Raw genomic sequence first — 8639 nt, 5'->3', positions numbered from 1 at the left:
ACTCTGGGTTAGAAATGAAATAGAATTCAACTCTGAGTTGAAGAAGAAAAGTGGGTTAACTCTGGGTTGAAGAACGGAGAAAAGTCAACTCTGGGTTAGATAAAAGATAAACATCGATTCTGGATCGAGAAGGGAAAGAAGAACATCAACTCTGGGTCGAAGATAAGATGAGGATATCAACTCTGGGTTGAGAAAAGGAAAGAAGAACAATTAGGGATGATCTTCAACTCTGGGTTGAGAAGAAAATAAAGAAAGAAAACCGTCAACTCTGGGTTGAGAAAAAAATCAGAAAAGAAGACCGTCAACTCTGGGTTGAGTAGAAGAGGTAAAAGATAACTATCAACTCTGGGTTGAAAGGGAAAAGAAACAAGACAACCATCAACTCTGGGTTGAGTGGGAAAAAAGATAAGGGATCAACTCTGGGTTGAATAAAAGATAACTGTCAACTCTGGGTTGAGTGGGAAAGAGATAAACATCAACTCTGGGTTGAATAAAAGGTGACCGTCAACTCTGGGTGAGTGGGAAAAGAATCAATTCTGGATTGAATAAAAGTCAAACATCAACTCTGGGTTGAATGGAAAAAGATAAGAATCAACTCTGGGTTGAACAAAAGATAAGCATCAACTCTGGGTTGAGTAAAAGGTGACCGTCAACTCTGGGTGAGTGGGAAAAGATAAGGATCAACCATCAACTCTGGGTTGAGTGGAAAAGATAAGGGTAAACTCTGGGTTGAATAAAAGATGAACATGATTGACTTGAGGAGATGACACCACAATGGTATTTCTGAGTGCCCCAGTGGAATATCAATTGATTGCTTGTAGAGAACCCATCTGATGAGTAACTTGGCTTATGCTTCACATGCAAATGTTTGATTTATTTGTGCACTTCTGGAGATGCAATGCAATGAATTCTATATGCAGTGTACTGATTGATTGATCAAGGCTTCTGCTTCGATGTGGAATAGATTAGGTGGAGTTCTGAACTCTGCTTGATTCAAGATAGGGTGGATGCCCCTGATTTGTTGATGATTGGATCATGCGGGTGAAATGGTAATGAGAATGCAATGATATGCATGATGATTGTATGATTATGAATGGGATGATAGTCTCCAAGATACCAGGAGTGGATGGAGTATGCCTTTGTGGAAGATTATTGCTTGAAGGATAGAACTTGTGAAGGTGAGGTGTTTGACTTGACTCCTCGGCACTTGTCTTGATATCTGACACTTGCTTGGGGATGAAAAAATGAATTGTCACTAGCTTGCCCCAGCTTGTAGGATCTCTTGAGATAAAACTTTGATATGCTTGAATCATGGAGATTTGTAATGGTCTGCCCCAGTGTGGATGAAGGGATGAATGCTCCAGATTGAAGGGAACTCTTCCACCAGGTGGGTGCTTCAGAGATTTGCTTTGTGGATGACCAACCTTTGCCTTTGTAAGATTACTTGACTGACTTTCGATGTTAAGCTTTCCTTGGTATCAAGTACTTACTTTCTGATTAGAGACAATTCTGTTTTGAAAAGATAATGGGAATGCAATGCACATGTTAATCTCAAAGAAAAAGTTTTATTTGTCAAAATGTTGTACTGATACTAACACAAGTGACACAGCAACATTAGGAGTCAGTTTGACATGATTGTACAGTTTGTATGCTTTCGGAACGAACCCTACTTCAATTAGGACTTTTAAGGGTTGTAACGTGGTCGGGTTCACGGTTTGAGAAACAAAGGATATAGGCTCAAGTTCTACTTAACCCACCCCTCTTCGTGATGTTCTCCAGTCCTACGTTCAGTTAGTTTGACATGAGTGTTCGCCTTTCAGGAAGGATGGTGATGGATGAGGATCCTTTATGAATTTGATGGAAGCGGCAGTCACCCTTTGATGCTTTCATTGATGATCACAACAACTTGTTCCTCAGAGGATTTCTTTTGCTTTTGCCCTTTGCTTTCCCTAACTTTTGCCTGGACAGAAAGTTTCTTTTGATTTTGGTTTTTGTTGTCCAGCGGGATATGCCCCATTTTTTGCCTAAGTCATTTTCTTCAAAGCTTTTCTTTTCTTTTTGACTTAGCGGGCTATTGTTTCTTTCTTTTTTGATCATGATTCGATACTTTCTTTTCATTCTCTTTTTGCCTTGTTCGGGAACAAGTTGTATGACTTTGGTGATTGACTTGATGAAAAAGTTGTGACTGCCTTCTTCTTAGTGAATGGGAGACATCCATTGTGGATTGTGCTCCTTCGTTGTGAGATATGAGATATGGTTGATCCTTTGATGGAACATCTGAAAGATGAGCGTTCGGTCGCACTAACTGAAGACTACCCTGCCCCTTGGTTAAGATTGAGGGTTTTGTATTTTTGAAAAAGAAACTACTACTCCTTTGGCTCAAAAGGGTTGACGAGGGTTTCACTCCCTTATAACTCCAGTGTTTGGGAATTGAAATAATGCCTGTACATCGTCAGCAGGATCTTGTTCCAAAAGCATACAATTAGTGACTCATGTGTTTTTGATTTTTCATCATTCTCCTTTTTTAGTTGCTTAAGACAAATGAGTGAAGTATCAATGAACATAATGACAAAGATGAAATGATTTGAGAAAAACATGTATATTACATTTTTATTTATTCAAACAGAATGAGTTTCTTACAAAGAGAAGTACTTGATAACAACAAAAGTAATACAATTGAAAATGCTAAATAAATCTATACAATGGCAAGCTTGGCCTTATTCTAATGCAAATGAAATGTTCTCTGACAAACATAAAGTCTTCATGGTCCACTGGTGGAAGGTTCCCCCATGAGGAGGCATGCAGTTTTCTGATAGTAGCTTGATCTTGTTTGTAATTCCCCATGATTCTTTATCTGTTGTCTTTTGTCAAATATCGGTATAGAGGAATCGTCTTGACTGATCTGATGGAGAGGAAGAGTGTAAGAGTCTTGGTAACCATGGATGCATATGCATGAATGCAAAATGTTAATGATGATGCAAATGCGACATAAATCAGGATCAAGGATCGAGGCTTCTTAGATAACAACTTCTCATGGTCAATAAGATATGGTCGAATCCTCCAGATTCAGAGGTTCGACGTTGCATTGATAAATAGCTTGTGCATAAGTCAAGGACGGTCGAATCCTCCAGATTCAGAGGTTCGACGTTGCTTCTGATAGATAACTCTTGCATAAGTCAAATAAGGTCAAACCCCCAGATTCAGAGGTTCGACGTAGATAGATAACATATGTAGAACTTCTGTATAAGTCAAACGTCCCAAGATCAAAGGTTCGACGTCTTTTGTTGAATAACAGAAATCCGGGTATGATGGAGGTTAAGTTTCCTGTCCCATCCCAATCTCACAGGTATGTAGTCTAGACACGGACAAGTGGTCCCTAATGGTCACCAGGGTCTACAGTTCCCATGGGGTACAAAGTGTTTGAGGCAACAATCGTGCCAGACACAGTGTTCCATGAAAGAACCTCGCCCAGTTGTGGTACCTCATGTTGAACTCACCCATAGCAAGCGCTACGGTAGTCAACATGAGCATCCACGCTAATCCTATGTGTCACTTGGCCTGGGTAGTGGGCCTTTTACCTCACAAAACCCCCCCACCTGCAAAACAAAGCAGAAAAATATGTGGCCCCCACGGGGGCCCATAATATAGTCCAGAATGCGAGAAAATAAACATGATATGCAAGCAGTAAATAGTCATGATATGCAAGCATAAAATAATAAAGCAATAAAGCCATAAAGCAATAGATAAATAAATGAACACCCAAATAAACAAACAACGAACAAAGGCTAGGATCGACTTGCTTAGGTAATCCCCAGCAGAGTCGCCAGCTGTCGCACGCTCGCGAAAAATGAACAGACAGAGTCGCCACTAACATATCTATCCTAAAAGGAAAGGAACGTCAGCAAACCTAAAACGAATAAGAACGAGGTCTTACGACCAAAGATAGGGTACGGAAGTCGGTTACGCGAGGGGAAGGTGCTAGCACCCCTCGCGCCCATCGTACTCGATGGTATCCACCTATGTTTGTTGCTATCTAAAGGGTGTGTACTATAAATCTAAAGCTTAATTACTAAGGGAATGCATGCAAATTAACGAAAAAGAAACACGGGGAAAATAAGGTTTTTAAATAATTGTGCTCGCTTAGGCCCCGCGACCTAATGCCTACGTATCCTTTTCAGGAATCAGAGCGCCGTAGTTCGGCTCTTTAGTTTTGTTTGTTTTTGTGTTTTTTAGTGGACGAAGTTACATTCGCACTCCGCTGCTCGACCTCTGGAGTCTTAAGCTGGGAATGGAGCGGAAATAACATGTCCGATTAGAAGAAAGAATGCCCTGAAGGCAGGAGAAAGAATGCCTCTGAGGCAAGATATGAAGAAGAGATTTTGAGCGTTTCGAGGAAATCCCTTAAGCAAGGGAAACTCGAGTTGCTCTTTGGTTTGTGTTTTTTAGAGTGGGAACTTACGCCTGAATGGAACCCTTAAGCAAGGGAGCTCCAAGCACTCGAACATCCCTTAAGCAAGGGAAGTTACAAGCTTCCATTCCCTTTTTATTGGTCAAAGTATTTATTAGTCATTTTTTATGAGTCGTTTTCTTGGTATTTTTTATGGGAATTAAATCAAGTAGTTGTTAAGTATTTTAAAGTTGAAAAGGAAAAGAAACTAGCCTAAATGAAGGGAATTTCTACCTAATGTTATCATGGTTTCTACCTAAGGTTAGGAATAAAAGGAACATGAGAATAAAGTCACAAATAGAAGTCAATAGTGAGTAACACAATGGTACAAAAATTGGCATACAAGCATATAGTAACAAGTCAAAAATATAGTACAAAAATGATGTAAAATACTACTATTTTTATATTGATTTTTATGAGAGAATTGAATTACAAGTCAAGCAAAAAGGATTAAAACAATAGCCTAAAACTAATATTTTTTATGAGCATTTTTATGTGAAAAATTATGTCTACGTCTAAAAATTAGTAAGAAAAGTTAGCAATTTAATTACCCAAAGAAATGGTATAAAAACTAATTAGAACAATGAATTCAATTAATTAAAAATGTAAGGAACCAGGGAGGTGTAATTCTGAATTACATGGTGTGATAAGTAAGTCTGGGCGCAGGGTCCAAAGAACCGGCCCAAAGGATTGTTTTTGTTACAGAATTCAGAATTCATTTGCAAGAAAAGAACACTGGGCCCTGGGGGTATGGCAATAGCGATCAGGCCCAGCAGAATTTTGTATAGTTTCTTCAGCCAAAACAAAGCGTGACACCGGGCCTCAGGAAGTGCGACTAACAGTTATGGCCCAGTACAATTGATCCTCATTTGTTATTACAAAAATAATAATAAAAAGAAATTAATTAATAAAAGAAAATGATAAATGAAATTGGGAAATTAGGGTTATGTGGCTATTCAGATTCGTTCATCCTCTACCCTTCAGACTCATTCTCTCCTCTTTCGCTCAAACGCGACGGCGTCGATCAATCCTTCTCCTCCGATTAAATAGAATCCAAACGCCACCGTGAACCTTCTGATCACCGTCACAACCTCCTCTTCTAATTCTTAATCCTAATTTCTCCGTTCAAAATTCAATGAATCCCTAATCGCAGCATTTAGAAGAACCCTAGAGATTAAGCGTCTCAAACTCCTAATTTCCACATCACATGATTCGGCGCACGCAGAATGATGGAGATTTGGAGACATACCTGAAATGACGATCGATTGCTGAGAGTGGAGAAAACCGGAGAAAAGATTTCGAGCGATGGGATGCCAAAACAGAGATGAGCGCGAGCAAATGGAAGAAAATCCAGGTAAACCTCTATATGAATCTCGTGCTTTGAATTGTTTCCGCTTCGTCTTCCTCTTTTCTCTTTTTTGAATTTCTGCTTCCGTGAATGTCGAGTAATTGATTCTGCAAGTGCGTCTTGAAGATAATGAAGGTTGAAAGCTGCGTGTGAATGATGAAGATGATGAAGAAATCGTGAAGCGAATTGTGGAGTTCAGAGATGATGATGGTGAATGAATCGGGGAGATTATCTGAGGTTTAGCTCAACTACTTAGTGCTTCAGAGGTTGAAGCTCCCAGAGTCATGGTGGAGAGCGTGTAGTATAGGTTGAGAGGGTGATGAAGGTGGTGAAGTGAGGCAGTGAAGTGGTGATGAAAATGGTCGAGAGGATGGTTATGGAAGTGAAGGGAAAATGGAGGAGAGGATGAAGGTGAAATACTGAGTGAAGATGAAGATGAATGTGTATGGAGAAGATTGAAAATGGTGGAGAGAGTGGAAGAATGATGAGCGTGAACTTGGAAAAATGGTGGAGGGGCTTGAATGAAGGTGGAGCAGAGTATATATAGGTGAGTTTCTTTCCCATTTTCTGTTAGATGATTCTGTTAGATTTCAGTTAGGGATCTCTTTCTGTTAATTGGTAGTTGGGTTAGTTGTAACCGAATTCAGGTAGTTAGTTATTCTGTTATGAACTGAATGAAAGTTGGTCGTAGGTTGTTAGGTAATTGGTTAAAGGCTGAAAGTTAGTTATAAATTTTGTTTGACAGGTTTGGTAGTTTGTTAGGAGGTTAGGATATGTTGTTAAAACGGTTAGAAGTTTGTTATGAATATGGTTTAAAACTGGTTAGAGGGATACTGTTAGGTTAGAGGGAGAAGAAATTAGATACCAAATGGTTATTGGGATTGCTAGTTGAAAATAGTTTAGTGTATGCTGCAGGTTTTATCGCGACTAAAAATTATGAGAAAACAGAGTTTGAATAAGTCTGAAACTGCATCTAAAATATGAATGGTTTTGGTTATGCTGTTTGTATTGATTTTCATAATTTGATGTGGGTCTGAACTGAAAGAGCTTGACTTTGAATGTGGTTTTTTCTAATTTCGGTTAGTCTACTATGCAGAATATCTTATTTTTCTGTTGACGCGAGTCCGGTTTGAATGCGTAACTACTGTTGGCAATTAGCTTTAGTTAAATGAGGCTTTAAACTGAACTAAATTATGCACTGGATAAAAATTGGGCATCGTTTTGAATCCAATTCTGTGTTGACTGTCTTGATTTTTCTTGTTTCTTTTCTTGTACTTGCAGGTTTGTGAATGAAGCTTTTTCTTTGTGCAGTAATACAGGGCTGAGTTGGCTTGACATTTGTTTGGTGAAGCAAATCAATAGCAAGATTTTGGCATTGGTGACATGGGACTGTTTGTGTGTGTAAAGGCTGCTGGTTTTGGATGTGTTATATAAGGCGCAGTATACTCAAGGCCGAAGTGAAGTTCAGAAGAGTGGCATGGAGATGTACTGGATGTTTATTACTGGCTGCATGATACAGGCGGTGGGGGTCTCAAAGATGAAGAGAAAACGAAGACTAACATAGAGAATAGATTTAGGACAATTTTGTAATGCTTATCTCTATGTAAATGGATAGATTTGTTGTTATAATTTTGTAGTGAATTGGATATTTGGATGAATAGGATTTTGTAATGAGTTTGAAATTGTAAAATGTAATGTGATGGATTTGAGATAAATAAAGTGTACTTTGTGACTTTCAATAGAGTATGTGATGTAGCTTTTGGTCTTTGTAATGTATCCTTGAATTTTGTAATTGAATTTTGTAATGAGACTTTAAATAAATCATTCTTGAAATAGAAGCCCCAATTTTTAGATCCTTGATCCTAATGTCAGGTTTATTTACTAATGATGCATGGTGAGTTAGATGACCTAATGAATGAAATTATGAGACGCATAAGCCAATTATAACTAAAATCAGATGGGCAAATTTTGGGGTGCAACAAAGGCGTACATGTTTTCTGGTTTCGCGCCGCGTGCATATGTTGCGCCGCGAACGCGTTTGTGTGGTTCTGGTCGCGCCGCGAACCTTGGTTGCGCCGCGTGCTGTAGCGATAGTTATTTTCTTGGGAAATTTAAATGATGTGTAACATTCGAACCATAGGTCTGTTTTTAGTGTCGTTTTGAGTATGATGAATCTTATGAGATAGCCTGCGTGTTTAAATGATGGAATGAGGTGTGAATCCAATTATTTTTAAATATGATTTTATTTCTTGGTGAATGATGTATTGCACATATATGTGATGAGATGTGTTAAATACATGTTATGTTGAAATATTAATCATGTGACGATTTGTTTAATTAGATGATGTATTGTTGACATATATGATGAAATGTGACAATATAAGACATTGCTTTGAAAAACATTATGATGTGATGATTTGTTGAGAATTATATGATGATGATTGATTTGTCTTGGAATGATGTGGATACATGTGTGTTCTTCTTACTGATGATGTTGATTGGTGTGGACACATGTATGTTCTTTAACGATGATGATGATGATGATTGATTGTATTTGAATGATGTTAATGTATATAAACATACTTTGATGATGACGATGATGATGATGAAATGGGTATTTGATGATGTTACTCATTATACTTGACGATGTTATAAGTATGTTGTATATGTTGCATTCATTCATGTTCATTGATGTCACTGTATCCATAAGGGTGTGTTGGATCCGTGAAGGGCGTGATTCCCATTGTGTAGAATGTGTGCTGGCAGGGCCGTATCTTGATGATGTTGGGTCGGTCATGGGTTATTCCCATTTGATGAGGTTGATACCACATGCATAGTGTTAGT

General features: G+C 38.5%; 1 long non-coding RNA gene across 1 annotated transcript; it reads left to right on the top strand.

Annotated features, from left to right (window-relative positions):
* The first annotated feature begins 5431 nt into the window (after window positions 1-5431).
* LOC131606215 (uncharacterized) lies at window positions 5432-7752 on the top strand. The gene is made up of 3 exons (XR_009284764.1): window positions 5432-5801; window positions 5922-6342; window positions 7077-7752. It is a non-coding gene; the product is annotated as an uncharacterized LOC131606215 (long non-coding RNA).
* Window positions 7753-8639: the final 887 nt, after the last annotated feature.

This window comes from Vicia villosa, linkage group LG5, assembly GCF_029867415.1.
Source record: "Vicia villosa cultivar HV-30 ecotype Madison, WI linkage group LG5, Vvil1.0, whole genome shotgun sequence".
Lineage (NCBI taxonomy): Eukaryota > Viridiplantae > Streptophyta > Magnoliopsida > Fabales > Fabaceae > Vicia > Vicia villosa.
The sequence above is the reverse complement of the archived record's forward strand: the minus strand, read 5'-3'. Positions and strand labels throughout refer to the sequence as shown.